This window comes from Suricata suricatta, chromosome 1 (assembly GCF_006229205.1).
Source record: "Suricata suricatta isolate VVHF042 chromosome 1, meerkat_22Aug2017_6uvM2_HiC, whole genome shotgun sequence".
Classification (NCBI taxonomy): domain Eukaryota; kingdom Metazoa; phylum Chordata; class Mammalia; order Carnivora; family Herpestidae; genus Suricata; species Suricata suricatta.
The window spans coordinates 70,178,125-70,188,907 of record NC_043700.1 but is presented as its reverse complement, the minus strand read 5'-3'; the positions used below and the strand labels follow the sequence as shown (position 1 = coordinate 70,188,907).

The window sequence follows — 10,783 nt, the reverse complement described above, 5'->3', positions numbered from 1 at the left end:
TAGGAAGAGCTCTTTCTGTTTAGTCCTTTTAGCTCATTTTTATGTGAATTTCTGTTCATTCATAGTGATCTGAGATCACTGAGACCAATTAATTAAGAAAAACTTCATGAATAATTAAATTACTAGTGTGCTGACTTTTCATTGTTTTAGTGTCTCTTTTCCTTCCAGTAGCCTCTCTGGAATCCTGTACACACACCTATGGAAGCAGTTTACCCACGCAGTGACAGCGCCGGACAGCTGGCTTACCTGGGCATGCTCAGTCTCTTGTCATTTGAAATCAGGAACCCACCGCTCTCTGGTGGAGCCCTGAGAGGAGAGTCCAAGCTAAGCGCTTTGCTTCCCAACCCTCGGTACCCGATTTCAGAAGCCAGAACTCAATCCCAGTCTTCTCTGCAAACCGTATCAGAGCTGGAAGTTTTTTCAGTCAGGCACCGGCCACATGGCTTTCTGTGAATCGTCACCATGTCTTCTGAGAGGTTTCATGGGAATGGCCTGTGCGTGCCTCCATGGCTTTGGTTCATCATAAAATGTTATGATAACTGGCCATTCTCTCTGTGTGCTCTTAGGTTCTGCTTCAAAGAGCTTGACCTGGTGGATTCCTTTCTGGATTGGGGAAGCCTCCTGAGGGCAGAACATCTCTCTAGCTCTCCCTGTTCCTTGTGTTCAAAAGGCATTCGGTTTTGTCAGTAATGACGATTCCATTGCTGGAGCCTCTCTGGCAGTTTGAAGGATGAGGCCCACTGGTGTCATTTCCTGGTGAGGAGAACCAAGTTTAGTTGACAGACACTGTGACTAGCCAAACATTGTCAGAGTTCTGACCGTGTATACTATGAGATATAAAGATTAATAAAACAGCCCTGCCCCCAAACTTGTTTTTAATTTTTTTTAATGCTTATTTCTGAGAAAAAGAGAGACAGAGGGCAAGTGTGGGAGGGGCAGAGAGAGAGGGAGAAAGACTCCGAAGCAGGCTCCAGGCTTCGAGCTGTCAGCACAAAGCCCAACAAGGGGCTCAAACTCACAAACGGTGAGATCATGACCTGAGCCACCCAAGCACCCCTCAAACTTTTTGATTTCATGAGGAGAAAGTCTGTACAAATCCTGGAACTGAATGGTGTGGGAGGAGAGGGACCAGTGTGCCAATCATGCTATTGTTGAACGTGCAAGCCACCAGCCTTCAGCTCCAAACTGGAATGTCTTGTGCATGTGTGCGTGTTGGGTGTAAAAAGGTACAGTTTACCACCCCGCCACCCAGCTGGGTCAGTGAAAATGGCCTAATCCATGTTGTCAAACTAAACCTCACATAAATCACATCTGAAATATGAGTACAATACTATTTCTTTGTAGGCTTTGAATCTTAGCATTTCCTTCCTCTACCAGTCATTCAAGACTGCTCAATTCCTTTTTACCAACTAGGGTGAATTTGGACAAAGAGGCAGAATTTGTCTGTGGCTTCCAGGTTATTCAGTTCTCAAGGGAAAATTGTTGGTCAGAAGATTTCGCAGTTTAATATATGACCTTATGGAGGTATGACCATCTGGAGGCCAAGCTTAGTGCTCCCAATTTTGAGAAGGAAAAAAACTAATGAGTTAATAACTATCTGTTGCTAAAATTTGTGGGTTATCAGTAGGCACCCAAGGACTGGGGTGCATAAATGTTTCATGGTCACGGGAATTTGAACACAATCCTTGTAAAGTCCTTTATTGGAGTCTTGATGATCGCAGCCTGATGAAGAAATCAGCTTATTTTGGCATGGAAGACACACGCATGCAAAAATGTCTTTGTTGGAAATCTCAAAAGCTTTGGCTAAAGTCGAACATGTAACTTGTTAAAAACCTGGATGCCGCAGCACCTGGCTGGCTCAGTTGGTGAAGCATGCCACTCTTCATCTTGGGGTCGTGAGTTCGAGCCCCACATTGGGTGTAGAAATTACCCTAAAAGTTGATTAACTTTTAAAAACTATTAAAAGTCTGGATGCCAGGGGCGCCTGAGTGGCTTAGTCGGTTAAGCACTGACTTCAACCTGGGTCACAATCTCGGGTTTTGTGAGTTCAAGCCCTGTGTCAGGCTCTGTGCTGACTGACAGCTCCGAGGCTGGAGCCTGCTTTGGATTCTGTGTCTTCCTCTCTCCCTGCCTCTCCCCTGCTAGTGCTCTGTCTCTCTCTCTCTCTCTCTCTCTCTCTCTCTCTCTGAAAAATAAAATAAACATTAAAAAAACTTTTTAATCTGGATGTCAATAAAAATTTGGTAGTGAGGCATAATCTCCACTGTTCCCCTTTGCCCCTTCACCCCCCTGTCCCCGTTCCAGCCTTCTTGAATTAGCCCCTCTGGTTTCTTTATGGTGACTCTACCTAGCCTGTCACATAGGGCAAAGGTCTTTGAGCCATCAAGTGACTTCTGTAGACTCTGTACCATGAGCATGAGGATCACAGGGGGCCCCCTTTTTTATGAGCTCCTGTGCAGTGAAGCTGTTGGCAGAATTCCTTCCTCTGGCCTCCCCTCCAGTAGCCAAGGCTTAACCTGACTATGCCCAGCAGGCAAGTAAGTGCCCTTGGAAATTAGTCTCCCTACTGAGACCAAGTGTGAGGAGGACATGCTTATAAAGGAAAGAATGCAAAGCTAGAAAATATGTTCAAATCTTTGATAAGGGGGTCAGAGGGTAGAGGAGAAATGAAGATGTATGAACATCTAGCATTTTCTCTGCTTCCCCTTATTTATACTCTTCTTGAAATTATACATGTAATGTGTTTCTGTGACCCCAAAGTTGGGGAAAATAAGAATCTACAGTGAGATGGTATTTAATTTCCCTGGGAAGAGAAATTCCTTTTGGGGGATGAGTGGAAGGACAATTTCCAACATAAAGATAATTCCATGGCACGGTGTAAATTAAAGTCCTTTGTTCAGTTGTGTGTTTGCCCACACCCCTCTGCCCCTGTGTAAAAAGGACGCCAGAGAGACAGTGCCTGGCAATCACCCCACGGGAAACACGACACAATTCAAAATGCAGAAAATTCAGAAGTCCACATACCAGTGCCTTCCACAAAGGGGTGCAGTGGGGAAAGAACCTAGGGCTTAATTTCGGATATCAGCAACATTTTGAAAAAATTAAAAGCAAAATTATGTGCTCTTTTCTGGAGCCCTGTCCTGAAAATCACCACCATTTTATAGTTCAATATACAGTTTAACACACAAAAGTTGACCATATGCACAAAAATCACCAGATAAAAGCAACTTAGAAATGTGAGGGTGATGTCTTTCATTTATTTTAAACTACAGATGGCCGAATGTTTAATATCACCTCTCTGAGTGAGAGTAAATACAAGAGCCCCATTCTGGAGGGGCCAGGAGTTAGGAGTGAAGATGAACTGAGAAGTCCAGGGTTTAACCCCAACGTCAGCCTGGTCAGGCCCACAAAGAGATGCAAATCTGAGCTAATTGTGATGCTGAGTGTTTGGGTGAGCCTGTCAAAGGCTCACCTTTGCCGAGGCCTGTCAAAACGTGAATAATGAATGGGATTTCCACCAAAAGGCTTACTGTCTTTCCCCAAAAATGGTCCATTTGAATTCTTTCTATATATCTGGCTTAAGTGATACTAAGATGCTAATTGTTAGGGGCGGGTCTTATTATTTCCCATCATACCCGAAGTATTTACCATCTTATTACAAATAGAAGCTTAGTGCAAAAGTATTGTGCATAATTGGTCCCTAAACTAAGTACAAACTCAATTTGCAAGGAAAATAAAAAGGACTTTACAAAACTGCTAAGTCACCACATGTCCTTTTGCCCCCCTTTATATGCCCTACATCTTGTACAAGATGTGCATATATTAGTTCCCCAGGGAAGCACGCGTGCGCGCACACACACACACACACACACACACACACACACACAATCACCACCACCACCACATACCAATATTGTTGATTCATTGAGTTTCTGTTTGCTGACTGCCTGTACCGTGAGTGTTATGGTTTCAAATTACTCTTTGCTCTTCTAACTTCTTCAAAGGGTAAACAATTTGAAACAGTTAAAACCAGTAGCAAAAGAAATTGGCCTCTTAAACTTAATTCTCTTACTGAGACTCACATACTTGTTTTTGATGATGGTTAGTGGAAAGAAGTCATACACTTTCATGTTACATTTTAAAGGTATTTTTCTCCTCAAAATTTGAACGTTGTAACAACCAGACCCTCCATTTACATACAATACTGAGGAGTCTTCTAAGCACTGTATCAACTGTAAGCCAAGACCAGTCCTAGCTGAAGGTTTTCTGGTTGAGACCTTAGTAATGTGTACTGTACACTATTTCTTTTACCTTAGTCTCCACTTCCATCCCTGTCTCCAAAACACACACACACACACCTTAAAAAGCAAATGAACAACGTGCTCTAAGGAAACAGACAGCAGGAGAAAAAGGTCATCAGCTGTCTAATTTCTTCATTCTTGCATGTTGGTAAGGATTCTCTGTAACCTCTCTTATCCTCAAATCAGGCCTTGTTGTTGACCAAGTACCTGTGTTTGCTTCTGGCAAGAGAAATGCCTGTTGATGTTACCATGGATATCAACATCACATGTGAAAGCATTTTCTATTTAAAACTTTCAGAAATCACTACTTAGCTCCCAGAAAAAAAGTTTCTCCCTCTTCATAATCAGAGCCCATTCAGTATTTACTACACTTAAAAACAACTTACTATCTGCCTTTCTTAGCCTGCAGCAAGAAAACATCGGCTCAGTTCAAAGTATTTAGAAAACTATAGCAGCCCAGTGTCTGCATTTTGCCAATAAGATATGTGATACAAGTTTACGTTCATGGTGACAGCAACAATTCTGTTGAATTTATTATTTTACACTTTTCAACCTTTGAAGGGAACAAGGTCTAGCGATTTCTCTTAGAAATGGCTCTTACTGGAAGGGTTGGTGACTCTTTGTATTTGTCTGCAAGTCTGTTTAACTCTAGAGTCAGTAGAGTTAGCTTCTTTTGCAGTTTCCAATTTTAAGAGTCTACCATCTAAATACTGAACAACTGATCTCATCAGCTATATTTTAAGGACAAAGATTAAGTAAATCTCAGTCTGCATCAGAGAGAGAAAGAGACTTAAAAATTAGTTTGATGTCTCAATCCTATGCCAGACAGGACTTATTTCACTGTGTCCATTGTGGTTCCTTAGAGGGCCCATGAAGTCAGCTCATGCATTAGACTTAACTCCTTAAGCAAACAAGCCAGTTTTCCAACTGAAAGTAATTTTTTTTAAAGAATGGATTCTGAAATTTGATTCATCTTGGTCTGAAGGTTTCGTTTAGTGGCTACTAATGACAGATTCAAATACAAAATGCTTGATGTAGGAGAAACCTAAAGCTTCTCAGGGCTGAGAAAGTGAAGCCAGAAGAGAAAAAACTGAACTGAGCAAAGGAAAAGGAGCCCATCTGCAAAGGAAAAGTCTGGAGAGACGGAAAAGCAAACTGCACACAGAGGTCTTCTGCAGGGTTGGAGCTAGCACCTGTGAGGCCCGTGGCCTGGGCCACACTAAGCTAGAACGAGCTGCAGAGATGGGGGCTTGCTTGGAAAAGTGCGCTCTGGCCACACTCACTGCTCCTCCGATGTCCCCTCGGCCAAACAGCAGCTTCCTCCAAGCCACAAATTCCAGGGGCTGGGCTGACTCAGGGCGCACTTGGCTTCAGGAGCCTTTCCAGCCTTCCTCCCATACAGGGCTGCTGCCACTTCTGGGAAACAGAAGACAAACAGCAGACCTAATTCCCAAGCACAAACTTAGGTGAGATGAGGGCTTGTCTAACAATCAGCATACGAACAGATGAAGAGCAAACTCCAGATTTGCTGCCCTTGACTCAAATCCCGTAGAGACATTGACTCTATTTCAGACTGGTGCTCTGTGCCCCTCAACTACTTTGTGGCCACCTAATTTGCACACCATATAAAATAAGAGCTAAAAATTGGGACACCTGGGTGCTGGGGGGCTCCATCAATTGAAATTCTAACTCTTGATACTGGCTCAGGTTGTGATCTCCCTATCCTCAGAGTGAGCCCCACCTTGGGCTCTGGGCTGCAGGCTGACAGCGTGAGCCTGCTTGGGATTCTGTCTCTCCCCTCTATCTGTCCTTCCTCAACTCGGCGAGTGGAAGGCGAGCACTCTCTCTTACTCTGCCCCTTCTCCACTCGCGACACATTCTCTCTCTCAAAATAAATGAACTTTAAAAAACATAAGAGCCAAAAATTAAGGCTGACACATTCAGGGCCAGTGCACAAGGCTGCTTGGGCACAACAGGACACTCAGAGGGCATGGATGGGGTGCGGGGGGAGGGAGGGAAGGACGCAGCCAGCGTCAGACTGAAGATTGCCGCTTTCTTCCTGTACGACGTCAAGGGAGTAGACTCTGGAGTCCAACTTCTTGAAGCTAGAAAATGCAGAATGGAGGGTTTCTAGGATTGTTGTGAGAACCAAGTGTGATGCCGGACACCCGGCCAATAGCAAGTATCGGCTCCTCCTTCCTCTAACCAGTGTTAGTGGATGTGGATACAAAGTACAGATGTAAGAGAAGTGCCTTGTGGAAAGAGCAACAAATTTGGCAAATATTTAGATATAAGGAATTTAGAAGAGACAGCGAGAGGAAAGCTGGGATTGTGAATTTTATTTTACTTTATTTTTTTAAAGCGGATCCATTCATTTTGAGGGCAGAGGTGTAGAGAGAGAGAGAAAGAAACCCAAAAAGTCTCCTCGATGTCAGCACAGAGCCCAGCTCAGGGCTCGAATTCACCAATGTGAGATCATAACCTGAGCCAAAGTCAGCTGTTTAACCAAGTGAGCCACCCAGGTGCCCCTATTTTGTTTCTTAATGTTTATTTATTTTGAGAAAAAGAGTGAGAGAGAGCAGGAGCAGGGAGGGAGGGGAAGCCTGGGGCGGGGGGGAGATTGAGAGGAGAGAGAGAATCCCAATCCGACACAGGGCTCAATCTTAGGAACTGTGAGATCACAACCTGAGCTGAAATAAAAATCAGACTCCCCTGGATTGTAAATTAGAAAAATCATGTCTTAAGTAAAAGGTGCAGACAAGAAGAGTGCAAGTTTTAAGAGAAAGATGAATTGACCCTTGGACATTGAATTTGGACCTGAGATATTACAGAGACAATATGGATTTAAGAGTCCATGACACAGAGGTGAAATCAGAAGTAGATTTGCCTTGGAGCTCAAGTTTTCTGACCCTTACTCTCCTGGACGCTTCCAAGGACACATACCTAGTGTTGTGTGTGTGGGTTATTATTTCTCTTTTAAAAGCTCCCTCAAGAATTATACGAACTTCAGGCCCCATAAAATCTGGACCTTCCAGGTTCAAGTCAGAAGGCAGTACCCGTGGGGTAATGAGAGATGATGAGTTGGAAGAATCTAGTTACTGTCCTCAAAGGACAAAGGGGGTCAGCAGAGCAGGCCAGAGAGGCAGAGAGAAGGCCTGTAGGCCAGGACACTGCAGGGAGATCAAAAAGACACGAGGTTAATGACGGGTCACTGGATTTGACCCTTCAAAAAAGTGGCTGATTTTAAAGTGCACACTTAGTACAGTGGAGGGGAAGCCCAGGTTGGGGGTGAGGGTGCTCAAAGCGTGGGACGTGTGCAGTGGGTGTACTTAGATATAAGGACCAGGCCCACATAAAAGCAAAGGAGAGGATTCCGTTCCACTCCTTGAGTTTGATATTCTGTGATTTAGCTTTTTGCCTGTGCAGTCCCTGTTCCTTTGGGATTAATATTATTGTCCTGAGCATGGGCGCAAAAATTCCCACTCCTTGAGATTTTCTGTGGTCTTGGTTGGATCTACTCCTCATCTGTAGTATAAGCCTGGTCAGTGGTTTATATATGGGCTATTACCTTGCATGGAATTTGTTTTTTTGTTTTGCTTTTTTTTGCTCTAATAGCTTCACTTTTTCCATCCATATGGAGGTCGGGAATTCTGCCCTGGGAGCTCAGGGGTTGAAGACCAGGGTGGAGGGAAGTCATGAGGCACCAGAGCTGGAAAGCCTGTGGTCTGTTATCTGGGATCACCAAGTCAAAGGTAAGGATGACTTCACACCAGAGGGCGCCTCCCCACCTGATGGGCCGGGCCTGCCCATGCAGCGTATTTTTTGAGTATGTTTCTCACTGACTGGCGTCACAAGTTATTTTAAAAAGATGCGTTTAAGCTGTCCTGGGTTTCTTTCTGTGAGGAGTCTTTCCCAGACAGCGTCCGTTCATGCGCTCTAGCTTGCACTGGACTTTTCCTTTGCTTTGCTTAAATATAACTGGAAGATTCCTGTTAACCATCATCACTGAGGAGATAACATATATATAAAAAGGTAACATACCTACAGGCTCTACGACGAGCTGACCTTTGGGTAGCTGCGGCTCAGCTGGGATTTGGTTTTAAGGGCTGGGACAGTTCACCCAAATGCTGTCCTGTGCTTCAGGGAGAAGCAAGCATGGGGGCAGAGGGTGGCCTGGCGCGCGCGTGTGTCCGTGAGAGTGTGCGCGCGCGCGCGGAGTGTGTGCGTGCAGGAGAGTGCGTGTGCGCAGGGGGTGCCGGGGAGGTTGCGGCAGAGACTGCTTGTGGAAAGCACTCGCAGGTTCCGAAGCGGCTTGGCGCCTCCCCTTGCTGGTTACTCCAGGACCCCCGGCTCTCCTTCACACCCCGTACTCGTCGGTTTCCCGCAGCCCCTACTTCCCTCGCGGGCTCTCGGGTACGGGGAGCAGCGGGCCGGGTGGCGGCTTCCAGGCCCCCGGGGCCCCGCGTAGATAAGGGTGAGCGCCGCTGCGCGGACGGTGGCGCTCGGAGGGTGGGAGGAGGGAAGGGGCCGAGCAGGAAAGGGCGTGTTGCCCTTTGCGGCTGGCGCTGGGAGCAGCCTCGACTGCGGCATTGTTACCTGAGGCAGCGCCTGAGCCCCGCCCCGCCCCGCGTCGCCCTGCCCCCTCGCGGTCCCCGACTGCCCCGGCTGCAGAGACCCAGGGAGAGGCGTTGGCGCTGGAGACCGCGGTGGGGAGCGAGGAACGCGCGCGCGGAGAGCCAGCCGCCGGTGAGTGGGAGCCAGACGGCCGAGGCAGGGGCGACCGCCGCTCCGGGGCATCGGGTTCCAGACACTCCCCGGCCTTGGAGGGCCAAGGTCGGGGATCAGCCAGGACCCTGGGCTGCGGCTCCAAGTCAAGTCTCGGCTGCCTTCGAGCCTCATTGCGCTCCCTCACACCCACCCGAGTGACTTTGGTGCCTGCACTACCCGGGCTGCAGAGCACGGCGATCGGTCTCTTGAGGATAAGACGCGCTGGTCTGGACCCGCGTCTAGAGAACGAGCTGGGTCACGGGCCGCCTCCGGGTTGGACCTGGCTCGGCCCGTTTAGCTTTAAGACTTTGGGATACACTGTGCCCCCGCTTGATCCCCGCCCGGTCCTGGAGCGCGCAACCGGCCAGCTGGGAACCACGACTGCCCCTCCGGACAGTGGGTGCGGGTTTGGCGAGGATCGCGTCCGGGTGATGCGGACCGAGGACAAGGCGGCTCTAGGACTTGCACACTCGTCCTGGCCGTGCGAAGTTCAGGTTACAAGTTACGCCCTGAGCTTTGAAGTTTGGGGAGGAAGCAGGTGAGCTGGTGAGGCAGCTCCTGCCGCTGCGGTGCCCCTAGCTCCAGGACAGCGGGCTCTCGGTTTAATCCTCTGACCAAACGCCAGGAGTCTCTCCTCTACATTTTTTTCGCCGGCGCTTCCCCGCTCCCATCTGGCGATTTGCAGTGCGACCGCCAGGCTTTCTCCTCTGCGCCCGGGACCCAGACCCAGGACGTGGGGGGAGGTGTCACCGCGAAGGTTCGAGGACTAGGTGGAGCTCGCGTTGGCGGACCTGGAAACTCCCCCCTCCCTTTGCTTCAAACACTGAGACACCTTTCCTAGTTAGCTTCCCCACCCCGCCGAGCTTTCCGGAGCTCCGTGCAGCTGCCAGGTGGAGGGGCGAGTACCCGGGGACCCGCGCGGGGCTGGGGGGGGAGGGCGGGACGGACCCTAAATCCCTGGCCCTCCGGGCGAGGGGCGGGGCCGGACGACCTCCTGGCACGCCCCGGCCTGCGGGCCGCTGGGGCCCTGGGAGCTGCGACCTGGTGCGGCGGCCCCTCCAGGCGCTTCTGCCCGAGGACCGGCGAACGCTCGGCATTCCCGGGAGACCAACGGTCCAGCCCTTCCCGGCGTCGGGCCTTTCGGCCCCGCTGGTTCCCATACGGCCGGCAGCTGCGTCTCCCCGGAGCGCGCCCTCGCCCCGCCGCCGGAGTCGCCGGCGAGCCTGCGCGGCCGTTAGGGAATCTATCTCCGCGGCGCACCGGCGCCCTCTCCCCCACCGCCGCTCCTGCCGCGGCCCAGATAAAGACGCCGCCAGAGGCTCGCGCGCGGCCCCCGGGACCTCCCTCCCGCGTCCCCCCTGCGGCCGCGGGGGCCGCTGAGCGCGCTTCCTGGGGATTCGGCTGACGCTGCGCCCCCGAGCCTTCTGTGCGGCCGTGCCGGGGCCGCTTTGGTGAGTGGCTGGGGCGGGAGGCAGGACTCGGGGCTGGGGGCGGAAGGACTCTGGACCGCTGGGTAGTGCAAAGACCTGGAAAACTACTGTGTATCCAGACTTCACGAAAGAAATCGTGCTCCCGGTGTCCCCCACGCGGAATTTCTTCCGGACCCGGCAGTCCGTTTTCAAACATCTGTTTGCACAGAAATTGTCCCTACTGTTCGGCCATCTGTGACCTCCTCTACTGACCCACAGTTGTCTTTATGGAATGAGTGGTGAGCG

At 49.6% G+C, this 10,783-nt stretch overlaps 1 protein-coding gene and 1 long non-coding RNA gene across 2 annotated transcripts in view; one reads left to right on the top strand and one right to left on the bottom strand.

Moving 5' to 3' along the window:
* Window positions 1–119: 119 nt before the first annotated feature.
* LOC115304075 lies at window positions 120–8,847 on the bottom strand. Its single transcript, XR_003914312.1, has 2 exons — window positions 8,343–8,847; window positions 120–753 (listed from the first exon to the last, which is right to left on the bottom strand). It is a non-coding gene; the product is annotated as an uncharacterized LOC115304075 (long non-coding RNA).
* A 113-nt stretch (window positions 8,848–8,960) lies between these two features.
* FHDC1 (FH2 domain containing 1) overlaps window positions 8,961–10,783 on the top strand; it is a 40,393-nt gene continuing 38,570 nt past the window's right edge. Inside the window, exon 1 of the mRNA XM_029939983.1 lies at window positions 8,961–9,047. The gene's annotated coding sequence lies outside the window, so the exon portion shown is untranslated. The remainder of the gene's footprint in view (window positions 9,048–10,783) is intronic.